The sequence below is a fragment of the Dendrobium catenatum genome, unplaced genomic scaffold, assembly GCF_001605985.2.
Source record: "Dendrobium catenatum unplaced genomic scaffold, ASM160598v2 fragScaff_scaffold_716, whole genome shotgun sequence".
Classification (NCBI taxonomy): domain Eukaryota; kingdom Viridiplantae; phylum Streptophyta; class Magnoliopsida; order Asparagales; family Orchidaceae; genus Dendrobium; species Dendrobium catenatum.
In genome coordinates this window covers 9613295-9627907 of record NW_021319178.1, presented here as the reverse complement: position 1 = coordinate 9627907, position 14613 = coordinate 9613295, and positions in this window count along the sequence as shown.

Below are 14613 nucleotides of genomic sequence, written 5' to 3'. Positions count from 1 at the left end.
TAGCCATTCAAACTACTCCCAACTTATCTATGATCTTCGTCTTATTGACTGGCCCAGCCACTCTTAAAAACTATAAATAGACCCCTCATTTTTCTTGGAAGAGGATCCAAGTAAAGAAGAGCAGGAAGAGAAGGAAGAGAATTCTCTTGTCACAAGACTCCTTTTCGACCATCGTCGGACTTCTATTAGCTCCTGATTGTGATTAAACTTCCATCGGGCCACCAAAGAATGTCGAACATCAGCTTGACTGATGATTAACGCCATATTTTTGCCCAACCCGCAATAGATGCCGAACTTCCACATGACTACCAATTGATGTTGTACTTCTAACAGGTGCAGATCGATGTTGGACTTCAACCCGCTGCCAATTGACTCCAGATTTCTAATCGGTCAAAGGCTGATGTCAGAATTTCATCCAACCTCAAGTTGTAAATAGATTTCAATCTGATGGTTGACCATTATAATGTGATCATCCTCAATTTTAAAGATGAATCAGTCACATGTAATCTATTCAAACACGCGTAGAATCATTTCAACTATGGATGGCCCCAATTTTTTTTTCACTTTTCTAGGGTTTTCCATGTAAATTCCTGGTGTTTATTTTTTCTTCTTTTTGTGTGCTGGATATCCGTACAATGTTAAGTCTTAAAATTCTAACTCTATCATCTAGCCCCAACCCTTACGAATATAAATGACTAAAATTATGTATTTGTTTCTAAGGAAGAAAGAGAAGATCTAGCTAGAATGATCGCAAAAAATGTTGATGTTGTACAAAATCAATAGAGGAGTAACGAGATCCATTTCATTTGCATTTTTTTTTTGGCATTTGTTGTGTTCTTGGCCATTTTATTTAAGTAAGCTTTGTATTTTGAGCAGAAAAGTGAAGAACTGAAAGCAAAGTGAGTAATGTAAAAGCTAAGGCCATTACAGACATGACAAATTCTGAGCTTGAAAGAAATTTAAAAATAGAATGTTGCTCAGTTTTTTTCGTTAAACTAAGGTTTTGTTTGGGACGGCTTTTTTACTGCTTTCTAAACCATAGTTTTAGTACAAAAATAAAAAAATTTGTATTAAAACTCCGTTTTAGAAAGCAGTAAAAAAGTCGTCCCAAACGAAGCCTAAATTGAACGTTGCCTAATCTTTATAAACATTTAGGATTTTTTATGTATTGAAAATTGATACTTTACTCTAAGAAAAGTCATGAGATTTTTTTTAATTTAATATTAGTATAAATTTCTAAATTTTTAATTGACCATCTATTCCCATGTTTATACTCCTTTTGGGGCGGTCCATGTATTTTAAATTATTAGATGGTAATTACTGGTTGTTTTTGACAACTTAAGCTAGAATCATTAGTTATAATTGGAGAATTTACAAGCTGTTGACTGTATAAAAAAATTTAGATAAAAAAAAAAATCAAAACAACCGACATACCTTCGAGCCGGCCCCACACACAGTTATTTTCAAACAAAGCATCGCTTCGCATGATAACCGTCGACCGACAATTCAAAATGATAAAAGGCAGAAATTCGGAGCATGAAAGGATCGACGTTCGCTTATCTCGCTCCTTCGACTCCAACGCCGCTGTTCGACTTCGTTGCTTCGTAAGGAGTCTAGGGTTTTCCCTTCATCTTCTCTTCTCGTCGTTGCTGTTCGATTTCGTTAATTCGACAGAGGTGCAGAGATTGCGCAAGTCGCTTCTTCGACTCCTCGTCGCTGTTCGGCTTCGTCAATTCGCAGGAGGCGGAGATTGCACATACCGCTCCTCCGGCTTCCTCCTTGCAGTCCGACTTCTCTCTCCGGCCGACCTGCCTCCGGCCGACCTAGCCTCCTCCGCCGCCGCCTGCTCCGACGCCGACCCCGCTGACTGTGAAACTGGGTGAGGGAGCCAGAGTGCAGTTCCCTCAAGCTGTTCTGAACACAGGCTATGCTGGAGCAACTATTCAATTCGGAACTATTTCCGAAGTCATGCAGTTCGAACAGTTCATTCCTGAGAATACTGTTAGTGCACCTACTGCCAAAGGTGTCGCTAAGAAGTCTACTACTGAAGCTGTTGATGAGAAGGCTCCCAAGAGGGCCTCTGTATTTTCAAGACTCTCCGTAGCACCTGTTGTTGCTCCAGCGATTCAAAAGAAGATTCCTGAGCCAAAGCTGCAATCTGTTGGCATGAATATTGCCAGTCAAAACATAATCCAGGATGAAATGCCTAAAGAATACAATGCTGAAATTCCTGAAGCAAGTGCTAAACTTTCCAGGAAAACCAGAAGAAAGGCTAATGCTCGCTTACGAGCTAATGGCTGGGTGCCTGAGACCCTTCAAGAATCATCACCACAGTTAGAGGCAAATGTACCAATCAATAACGGCTTTGAACCGTTAAAGTGGGTAAAAAGAAATGATGACAAAGGAAACTTAAAGAAGTCTTTCTGGGAGACTTCGCATCAGCAGCCACTACCACCAAAGAAGGAAGAATCTGCCTCTTCCAAAATATATAAAATACTGAAGGCTGTTAAAGATAAAAATCTACAGCGTAGATTGAGGAAATCTGTTAATGAAGCCATTGCCTCAACTGAAATTCGTCCTCAAAACAATAAATTTTCAGCAAAACCTTATAGAGAGGAGTTTAGACGTCCTCCATACTATCAAAAGCAAAGAGAGTTCTATCCTAATATGGGTCGATATCCATATTATGGAAGAAGACAGTTGGGAGAGCCTTCTAATAGTCTACATGTAAGAGACTATAATGGAAGATATGATGAACGAAGGCCCCAACAATGGTATCATAGACCTGCCCATTCAAAAGTGCATTTCGATGCTGGTGGTCATCGTTATGTGACTCCAAGAAGACAGCAAGTCTGGGTTCCCAAAAGACCCACATATCCTCGAGCTCAGAAAGATGATCTTGATCAACAAATCTATAAAGGGCGACTTAAATCTCATGTCCAGAAGTTATCCCCTAATAAGGAGACTTCTGTTGATGTGATTAAAACAAAAGAAGAAAGCTGTCAAGTCTATAAAGAATCCCCCGACTCTCCAGCCATACACTGGAAGCGGCGGTCCCAACTTGGAGAAAATCATGAGTTGGATGAAGATGATAATGATGAAGAAATAGAAGAGGGTATTGGTCCCATGGACATTGAAGTTGTCCGAATGGTTGATCATATACCTGATCGAGCTAATCAACGATATACTCGTAGAAGTGCTGCACTGAATTTACAAAATGAAGAACAACTACGAGATGATCAAGAACAAGCAGCAGCTGTGAATAGAGCTCCACAACTTATAGACTTTTTTTTTTTATAAGAGCAACACATATTTTAAAACAGATAGACGAGCTTAGCAACTCGTGAGCTTTGCTCAAATTAGAAAATTTTGTTTGCTCTCTATCTCTCCCAAACATTAAGGTTTTGCATAAAATATCATCAATGATAGCTAAAGCACTTGAGTTTGGATTCAAATCCTAAATTTCTTAATTACAATAGTATTGAGATCAGTTATCTAATTTTATTTTATTTTTTCTTTCTTATTGCATGATTATTTTTTTTCCAATTTTCAGTAACTTTATCACTCATGAGAAATAATTTTGTCCATCAACTAATGCTTACTATATGCGAGTTTTTAGTCAATACTTTCTCCATTTAATGTCCTAAATAGGCGGATCTAAATTTTCTGAAATATTATTTGTCAAACGTGACTCAATTTATTTTAAGAGGAGTACAATATAAATGTTTTGTTTGTATAATACAATTCTAAAAATTATTCATATAATAAATTTTTTGCTTGTTAATGCCGCACGTAATTAGCCTTAGGATGAGGTCATTTTTTATTTAAACTAATTTTTTTTTAGCTTCTTTGGCTGATTTTTATTTGGAATATAAATTATTTTATTGACTCCCATTATTTATTAACTATAGAATTATCTATTATCTAATTGAAACTTTTTAATTTCCGTTAATTAGTGAAGACTTGAGCTGCTAATTAATAGGGCCCGTTTCCATTGGATGAGACTCTCAAAGCTTTATATTTCATTTTCTGTGGCCCCCATTCATGAAAAACCAAAGATCTCGAAGCTGCAATTCCAAGTAATATTTTATTATTCTCAGTTTCAGTTGTTGCCGACCATCACTCACCGCTGGCCACCGCTGACTATTACTCACAGCTTATCATCATTGTTAATTGGTAAACTGCATTCATTACTCTTAATTTTGCATTCATAAAAATATTTCAATATATTGCAAATTTTACGTTGTATTTCACTTAACTGATGATTCTTTTTCTGCAAATTAAGTGGCCGCTGAGCCCACATATTTTCTAAAATCTTCTTTAGAACAACAAAATACATATTTCAAAAAAAAAAAAAAACAGTGGGAATAATATATTTTATTATGTAAAAGTAATTATCTTGAATTTAAAACAATAAAATAAAAAGTTCTATAATTTCATTCTTACTATAATTTTCTTTGTTTTTGATCGTAACCCGAAAGCTCATGGCTGACTTTGGTTCTGCTAACCAACGCATCGGCTCAGGAGATGCATTCAACCAGGCTTCATCATCCGGTTGGTTTTTTTTTCTTACATTTTATTTGTAACATTCTTTAATTAATATGATTATTTTATGGCTAATTCTGCAAAAAAAAAATCAAATGTGCATATATTTTATTGTATAAATTAAAAATAGTTATTTGCTTAATATCTTGTTAGGCACCTTTTTTAATCCAGTGTGTTTGTAAATTTGTAATAGAAATTTTTTAAACGTAAAATATAATATAAAATAGCTACTTCCTTTTAAGGTAAAATCGAGGTGGCGAAATCGAGGCTCCATATTAAAAGGATCATCATCATTCAATATCTCTGAGAAATTAAACAATAATAAAGGCCTTTGATCTGAAATATATGACAAAGCAAGAAAATATTATGATAGGGTATATATAATCAGCAGAATAAATATCATAGAAAATTTTAAATATGTCAAAATTAAATACTTTGAACATATATAAAATATATTATTCTTAATATTTCTTTTGCTTGATGTAGGTTTTGATAATCCTCAATTGTATAAAAGAAAAGCTGCTCGTGTTGCTATGTTGATGACCCGATTTGCTGATATAATTTCGAAAGCACAACAAACACTTGGCATTAATGTAAGTTGATTGTTCTTTGAGACATAACGTTTTTCATGAAAACTAATCTAATTTATAAAATTATTATACTTATGTATATAAATGATTGAAATTTTCTTAGAAAGAAAGTGAAGATCCAGCTAGAATGAGGTCAGAAAATGTTGATGTTGTACAAAATCAACAGAAGAGTAAGAAGATCCATTTCATTTGCATTATTTTTGCATTATTTGTGTTATGGGCCTTTTTTTTTTTTCAAGTAAGCCTTTATATTTTGAGCAGAAAAGCGAAGAATTGAAAGCAAATTGACAAATGTAAAAGCTACGGCCATTACAGATATGGCAAATTCTGAGATTAAAAAGAAATTAAAAATAGAACGAGGCTCAGCTTTTCCTCTATAGAGAAGGTGATTTTTTATTTGTTTATTATATACATTGCTTTTTCAACTAGTGTATTAATTTGTTACAATATTTAATAATTAATTTAGGTCTGTTATTTTTCTTTTTTTCTTTTTTAAATTTCTTGTTGTTTCAGTTGGGATATTTTGTTTAACTCGTCATGAAGTATGGTATTATTAGAGGTGTCAATATTTGAGACGACATGAAAACCCGACCCGATTTCAAAACAGTTCGAGTTCGGGTTCCCATATTCGACCCGTTTGAAAATCAGGTCAGGTTCGGGTCAGGTTGCCGGGTCAACCCGTGAAACCGTTTAACTTGAACTGTCCGCGCTGCCCCGCCTGCTCGCGAAGCTGCCCCGCCTGCCTGCGCACCGTCCGCGATTGTTTGGACCCTACCCGCTGAGCTACCCGCACGACAAAGCCTGCCAGCACACGCTGCCGCGCCTGCCAGCGACGCGCCCCTAACCCGAGGTTGCTCGCGCGCACTTGGGCTCGCCCGCACGCTCACCCACACACGTCCGTGCGCACCCGTGCTCGCCGCGTGAACCCGCGCTCGCCGCACGCACCCTCCTGCTTGCTCCCGTGCGCGCCCGCTCTACCCCAACCGCATTCCCGCCCTCGGGTCCCGTGTCGGGTCTGGTCAACCTATCAACTTGCCGGGTCGGGTCCGGGTTCTGATTTCCAACCCATTTATCTACCCGGGTCTGATTAGGGTCGACCCGTTTGAACCCAGGTTAGTTCTGAATTTGACCCGAACTTGACCCATGACCCGAAAAATACACCCCTAGGTATTATGTTCTGGTGGTTTTGTAGTTATCATTAATTGATATTTATTATTTCATAAAAAATATCCATGATTGATATGATGGATTTAATATTTACATTATTCTTTCTCATTTTTCAAACGAGTTTTATTCCATTCATTAATCCACAATATTTATCTTTTTTTTTTTAGTGTGAGCACATTATTCATATTATGCATTTATTTCTCAGGACAAAATTAATTCAGGTAGAATGCTACATGAAAAGGAAGATTTCGCGGAAAAACAACAAGAGAGTAAGTTTTTTAATATTACCATTTTCTTATGAGAACGAGTAATCAAGCAAATTGCAATTATAATAAATATTTCAAGATGTCTCATAGATAATGATAATTTATGTTAATGAGCATAATTAATTTTAATTTGTTTAACCAATAATTTTTTAATTAGTTTTAATCAATTTGTTGAACAATATGAACTCTTTTATTCATGATAAGGGTGGGGATAATATATTGATAATAATAGCACATGGACCACCTCCAGCAAGTTAAAGCATGAGTAGAACAATTATTTAACTAAAAGCTTAATTTTTTTCTTACTAATTTCTAGAGCTTTGGTTTTAGCTATTGATAAAACCAGTTAATTTTTTTATAGTTTTATTTTCATTGATAACTCATTTAATAGCTATTAGTTTTTTATTTATTTTATTAATTGACATGATTGTTTTAATAATCATCATACTTCGGGTAGAAAAAAGAAGAATAAAAACAGTTGAAGCCATTAAAAATAAGGCAAATTCCGAGCGTAAAAGGAAGATTGAGAAGGAAAGAGAAGCAGCTAGATATGCATTAGAGAAGGTAAATTTTTTATTCCTTATTCTACTCTCACAACATTTCTTGTTCTTTAAATTAACTGTTTTAAAGCTTTAGCTAACCATGATATGATAACGACCAATAAAATGGGTTGATTTTAAATTTCAAATAAATAGAAATTATGTTCTAAATGAATATGTTCAGGTTTTATTTCCATTAAAAAAATGTAAACTTTTGTCTTCCTTTTAAAGAAACTTTAAAAAGTAATGTTTCATATTAAAAATAATTTCATATTTATTAACTTCGAACACTTTTATTGATTTTATAATGCTTGACAATCTAAAATTTACACACTTTTCCTACAGATTTGATTCTATGAAACATATTGGGAGTTCTCCTAAGTTTACTAAAGCTCATGGAGAATTCATATGTAACAAATATTCCCTTAGTGTTTAATTTGTGTAGAGTCTAAATAAATTTATTATTATTATTTTGATCGATTATAATTTTCTTAACAGGTGGAAGCGTCTGTTTATGTTGATGATTTCAACAAGACATACAAAGACTTCTTGATGCTAATTTCTTCATAATTTAATGCATCAAATGATTTAATGGCTTCACAAAGAGATTGAAATCATTGGGATGTTCATACTTAAAAAAATACCATCATCAGAGATTAATGATGCATCCGAGGGAGCTATAAAGATTTGTTGAGGATTGCTTGAGATCAAATTATGGTTTTATTCTTGGAGCAATGTGTGATTTGATGCCTGGTGGTCATACTACTTGGCAGTTGAAAATATTTCTGAGTCAATGCATCCAACATAAACTATGAAAGGTGCAACCATTTAGGCATGAAAATAATAAAAATGTTATTACTCTCCGCATGATATAGTTCACATAAATAATTCGTAAATTCATTTATTGCTTCCTTTAAAGTTTTCTTTTTATCTAAGGAGTGAAAAATGTTAATGAGATTTTGCTGAAAATTTTGCTTGTAATTCTTTCTTCTCCTTAGAATGGTTGAATTTAGCCTTATGTATGTATTACTTCAATAATAATGAAAGTATTGAGGAAGAAGAATGCTACTGCAAATTTTTGTATAGAGGCTTTTAGTTTTGTGACTAGGCTACAAATTTTGAAATATTAAGGTGTAATTTATAGGGTTAGATGAAAATTTACACTTCTTATTAAACTAAATTGAACATTGGAAAATATTTATAAAAATTTTGGATTTTTGATGTATTGAAAATTTGATAATTTAAGAAAGTTCATGAGCATATATTTTTTTAGTATTTAATATTAGTATAAGCATCTAAATTTTCAATTGCCATCAATTCCCACTTTTATAGTCCAGTTTTTGGGTTGGGCCACGTTATTTTTAAAAATAATACATCTATTCGCCTGAATCTATTAATATATTAAGTCAATTTTAAATTAATTAAAATACATTTCATGTAGTCCATCTTAGAGTCATAGCAAATAAATTTTAACATCGAGATAATAAACATTCAAAAGTTTATGAAAAGAAATTTTGAGTAGGGACATACTACTCTACCAAGATGGTGCCTAAGTTGAAAGATTAGTATGAACATAAACAATAAAAAATATCAAACATCTATGTTATGGAATGACAGCATAAGTACAAAAAGAGATTTAATAAAGGAAAATGTTAAAGCATGTTAAGATGAAAAGAGATAGACATTGAAAAAGAACTCGAACCAAACTATTTTGGTTCAACCAATTTTATGCAATACTAAACCTATCAACTTTCTCTTTATATATAACTTTTATGTATATCACTCATATACTAATAATATTGTATCATGAGGGTGCCTGATTATGACATTCACCTGAGAAATTAACAGTTATATTAAAAGAAAAAAAGCAGCGATTACTTACCCATTAACCTAAGCTATATAAGTTGATTTTAATGATAGAAAATGTAGAATTGAATGTTGCTAATGCATTTGTTAAGTGACTTCAAGTATGAGTATTTGATTTAAAGATGTAGTAAAACTGTTGTATTTTTAATGGGCTAGTTGAGCATATGCACTTTGAAATTAAGGAGCATTTTTATTGTTTTGACAACTTCCATGCTAAAACTGATACATGAAACTTAAACACCTATAGAAAGACAAATGTCATGGTGTTAACTCATTATACTTTAATAACATTATTTTTAACTGAAGCCAATGCAAATAAGTGTGTTTTGAGTTGATAAATAAGTGTGTTTTGAGGCCATCAACTCGATCATATGATTATTTTTACTCTTCATTTGAGTTTTCCTATTTATATACATTGAGACTTGAGTTTTAGTAAAAATCTAAATTTATGTTTTAGTTGTAAATTGTCAAGTCTTTGGAGAGGATTAGTGTTCTTGTACTTGTACTAAACACATTAAAATGTTTGTGTATATATACTTTAGGGGTGTAAATTTGGGTCAACAGGCCAGGTTCGGGTCGAATCCCACTAGACCTAGCCAAAAATGGGTCAGTCGAAACCCAACTCATTTTTTCAAATTGGTTAGGTTTCCCAACTTTACCCGACCCATGAGGGTTACCGGGTTGACCCAACCCCACCCATGAATGAGATATGGAGATCGGAATTCAGGCGTGGTTTGATCGAGGACGAGGCTGTAAGAGCTGTGTGAGCTTACGACGTGCTGGGGCATGCCTGAGAGGCTTCAAGCACTGTGCAGATCTATGGTTCGATACAATACGGTGAGACCGGTGATTAGGCCGAGCGTGACTGGGAGTGGGCGACATGAAAGCGACCATGCGAGGGAAGGGTGAGCAGTGTGCCTGTGACTACGTGTGTCTGGGTGACCAGTGTGGCTCCATGGTTCGACCGTTCGATGTGAGGACTAGGGTAAGGCTACGACATTGCGAGTTGGAACTTGGCAGTCAAGTCAATCCTGGGTAAATTATGGGTTAGTGGGTTGACCCAAACCTGATCTATTTTTTAAGCAGGTCAAAAATTGAAACTCGGACCATTTGATAAAGGGGCCAACCCTAACTCAGATTTTAGGGTCATGTTCGGGTCAGGTTGTTGAGTCGTGTCAATAATTGACACCTCTAATAGACTGAATTGAAGTTCAAATCAGATAAAAATGTTTGTGAATTCTATTTAAACAAATTGTTTCTTACCATATCTTTTCTCAAGATAAGATAGCTTATAAAAATGAGAACTTTATCCATGCATGCATGTAGTACTACACATCTATTCATAAGACAACAACTAAATAATTTGAATCAACCAATTTAAAACAAAAAAATTGATCATATTTATGACAAGTTCTCAAGTAAACTGATCCTATGCATAATTAAAATGAAGAACAAGCATAATAAACACATTAATAACTTTTCTAGCTTTTTTTTTTAAAAATTAAAAAAGATGTGCCTTTTTTATACTACAATTTTATTTTTAAAATTTATAGGAAGTTAACACACCGTGAGAGTTTTTTTTTTTTTTTTTACTAATTCATCACTTGGGAGAAATAATTTTATCTACTAGTTAATGAGAGTAAATTATGATGACGCTCACTTTGGTTTGTTAGTTGGGAGATTTGACTACCAACAAAGAGGCTTTGGATTTGAAGTTTGCTTATGTGGTGCATATGTGCCTTTATCTTAATTGATACAAATGTTCCCTCAACTCCCCCCCCCTCCCACACACACACCCTATATATAAAGTATTAATAAAAAAGTTTACTCAATACTAATTATTCTCTTCTGAGTGATTTAAACTTGATATATAACGAAAAAATAATCTTGATCATGCACAAAACTCGAGGTAAATTTGAGTTGGAAACTTTCAAAATAAAATTTACGACAATTTAAACATTGATTTCAACAAACTTATAGTCAAACTAAATGTCTCGAAAAGACAAACCAACAACACCAAATTTGACCCAATCTGAACCCAAATGAGTCCAAATTGAAGACCCAAAGTGCTTTTGGAAGGTTCAAACCATAGATTGGATGACCAAATGATTTCTAAATGTGATGTGCTTATAGTCGAGTCGAGTGGCTCAACGAGATGAATCCAAAAGGCACAAGATCTCAAAGTTCTAATATCTTTATTATATTTAAATACTTGATAATGATCCTTGATCAAGGAAGCCAATATCGACCATCTATTCAAAACACTCCAAGCTTGCCCATAATCTTCTCTCTATTTACTAGGCATGTCATTCCAAAAAAAAAAAAAAACTATAAAGAACCCCTCATTCTTCACATTAATGAGGAAATTAAAAACATATTACATCTCTCTTGTCACTAAACTCCTCAACCACCGACTATTGCGAGATTTTATCCATCCACCAACTATCACTGGACTTACACCCAGCCACCGATTGTCACTAGATTTTTGCTCGTTCACCAAGTGTCGCTGGATTTACACCTAGCCACATACTGTCGCTAGACTTTTGCCTAGTAACAACCTATTGTCGGAATTACATCATGCCACAAACTGATGATAGATTTAACCCAACCACTGAGTATCTATAAATTTTTGCCCGACCACCTTGTATTGCCAGACTTACGCCCGACCACTGATTAATAACTGCAGTCTTTCTAACCTCTGTCACTTTCCAGCTATGGTCTTTATAACCTCTGTTGCCCACTTATGGTCCTTCAGACTATTTTCAGCTTATGATTAATGTCTTTTTGACCTCCGTCACCCAACTAAGTTCTTTATTATGAACATTGGCCACCGACTATAGTCTTCTGACTTCCAGTGCCCAATAATGATCCTTCCAACAACATTTATCCAACTATAGTCCTTCTGACTATCATCACCTGACTATAGTTTTTATGACCTCCATCTGTTATCGAGTATGATCATTCTGACCACCGTTACCTGGCTATGGTCTTTATGATCTTTGTCATTCAACTATGATCCTATCGACTACTTTCGCCTGACTGCAGTCATGTCATCCTCTTTACGCTTTGAATATAATCTCTCCGACCTTTATTACTTGAATATGGTCCTTATAACAACCTTCACCCAACTATGATCTTTCCAACCTTAGTCACCTATCGACTACTATCAGTCAAATCTTTGTCACCCACTAACTATAGTCTCTTCGACTTCCATCTCCAAACTACGATCTACCCAATTGCTTTAACCCGAATACAATTTTTTTAACTTCCATCGTTCGCTAACTATGGCCTTTTCGACCTCTATTACCTGATTATGATCCTTTCGACCACCGTAGCCCGAATACAGTCCTTCAAACTAGCATTGCTTGTCAACTATGGTCAAGCCAACCAAATGAACATATCAACACTGATTTCTAACTACCACCATATAATACACACTATATGATGTATATTTGCTACATCCAGCCAATGCCTCCCCCCTAAGGAATGGCCTTATTTGTAATCAACTTCAAACACTAGTGGATTCATTTAAACTAGGCAAGACCCTATGGTTTTTGCCCTTTTCAGGGGTTTTCATGTAAAAACTCCGGTGTCCCGTATGAATGTTACATCCCTATTCCTTTATTTGTATGAGTATTGAATCTTCGTATAAAGCTAAGACGTAAAACTTTATATCTCTCTACCACCGCGAATATTTCAAGACGTAACAAAACTCATGCCAAAGCATTGGAATTGAATAAGCTAAATAGATTTTCCCTCAAAATTTTATTTGGAATATTTACTCCTATTATTTATTAAATAAAGAATTATTTTTTATCAAATTGAAACGTTCTAATTTATGTTAATTAGTTGAGATGCAAGCTGGTAATTATGAGGGCCCGCTTGCATTGAATACACCTCTAAAAGGTTTATGTTTCATTTGTGTGAGCCCCATTTGTGAAAAACCAAAGATATCCAAGCTGCAATTCCAAGTAATGTTTTGCCATTGTCGGCTGAGGTTGACAACAACCTACCGACCACCACCACCGACTACTGATGCTACTAATCGTTGCATGCTACCAATAGTCACCATCAATTAATGTTGAACTTTATATTTCGTTCATTTTACTTCAAATCAAATTAAAAAAAAAAGATAATTATCAACATTTGTTTTGCATTCATCGAAGCAATCCCAAATATTTTAAATTCAATATATTTTCTTACATTGTGCTCCATTTAACTATGGCTTCTTATTTCTGAAAGTTCGTTAGGGATGTTAAGCCCTTATGAACTGGCCCAAGCTAACCAAGAGGGGGGGGGGGGTGTTTTGTATTTTAAAATTTCTTTTTACAAAGAATAAAAATTGCATAAACCAAAATCACACCACACAAAAAAATGTGATTAAAAGTGCGGAAGCAAAAAATAAGACACAAGAATTATAAGTGGTCGGTCAACTCGACCTACGTCAACTCCTTGAGGAACCCCAAGTATTGCCACTACAAAACGTGACTCTCCTTTAGCCCCACGGCTAGGCGGAGAAGCCCTCACACAGAACCTCCTTTTTGCCACCCGCAAGCAAGAGAACCTATATCCTCTTTTGCTTCCTCCTGAAGCTGCAGAGAACCACAATCAAAAGCTAACTCCTACCCTACTGACCCTTCCAGCGGACGAGAAACTCTAGACGAAGAACAAGCAGAGTCATCCTTGAAGTAACCCTTGTGAATCCCCTCACAAAGCTCCCCTCAGCAAGATCCTCTCTCTCTCCCTCTCTCTTCTATTCTCTCCTCATGGCCTTCTCAGGTCAAGCAGCAGCCAAAGGGTCCTCAAAATGTTGAAAAGAGCTCTTAAATAGAAAGTTTCAAAAGGAGCTCATTAATTGCAGTTGCCGACTTTATTTGTCCAGGCGATATGGACATCAGCCTGGCCCGATCAGTATATAAACTCAGAAAGTCGCCAGAGCATCGCCCTGGATTGCAAGACTGGACGATTGAAAATTGGCTTGATCGTCCAGGCCGATCTCACATCTTCTTGGCCGATCAGTTCAAATCATGGGAAAATCGTCCTGAGATAGCCCTGGATACGAGCTGGCCGATATTTATCGTCCTGAAGTAACTTAAGGTTTTGAACTGGATCTCTGGCCAATCCTACGATCGTCCAGGACGATAATGATCGTATCAATCATCCTTAATTACTCCTTGATTTCCTGATCAATTAAGAGCATAATTTGAGAAATTTCGTCCAGGACCGATCAATGTCATCCTGGCCGATAATTAAAAGAAGTATACCTTATTGTCTATGCGGCAACTTCTTTTCTGTTTTGAGGCTTATCGTCCTGGCCGATACACGTATCGTCCAGGCGATATGTTAATGACGGCTGCCTTAATAAGAATCCTTATTTAGACTTTTCTGTTTAACCTGATCGTCCATGACGATGTAAAAATCGTCCTGGCTGATATGATAGTAAAAATAGAAATTCTAAGTCTCTCAAGTTGTGTGTAGGGTCTTAGCATCAGTCTCTTTGACCATTTACAAAGTAGACTCAATAAGTGAAAAAGTACAGACTGACTCAACAAAACCTATACACTCATGAGCTGGCTTTGTCGGTTCGTCAATCTTCGATTCCTGAAAAGTTAGAAGCAACAAGCAGTCCCCAAAGAAATA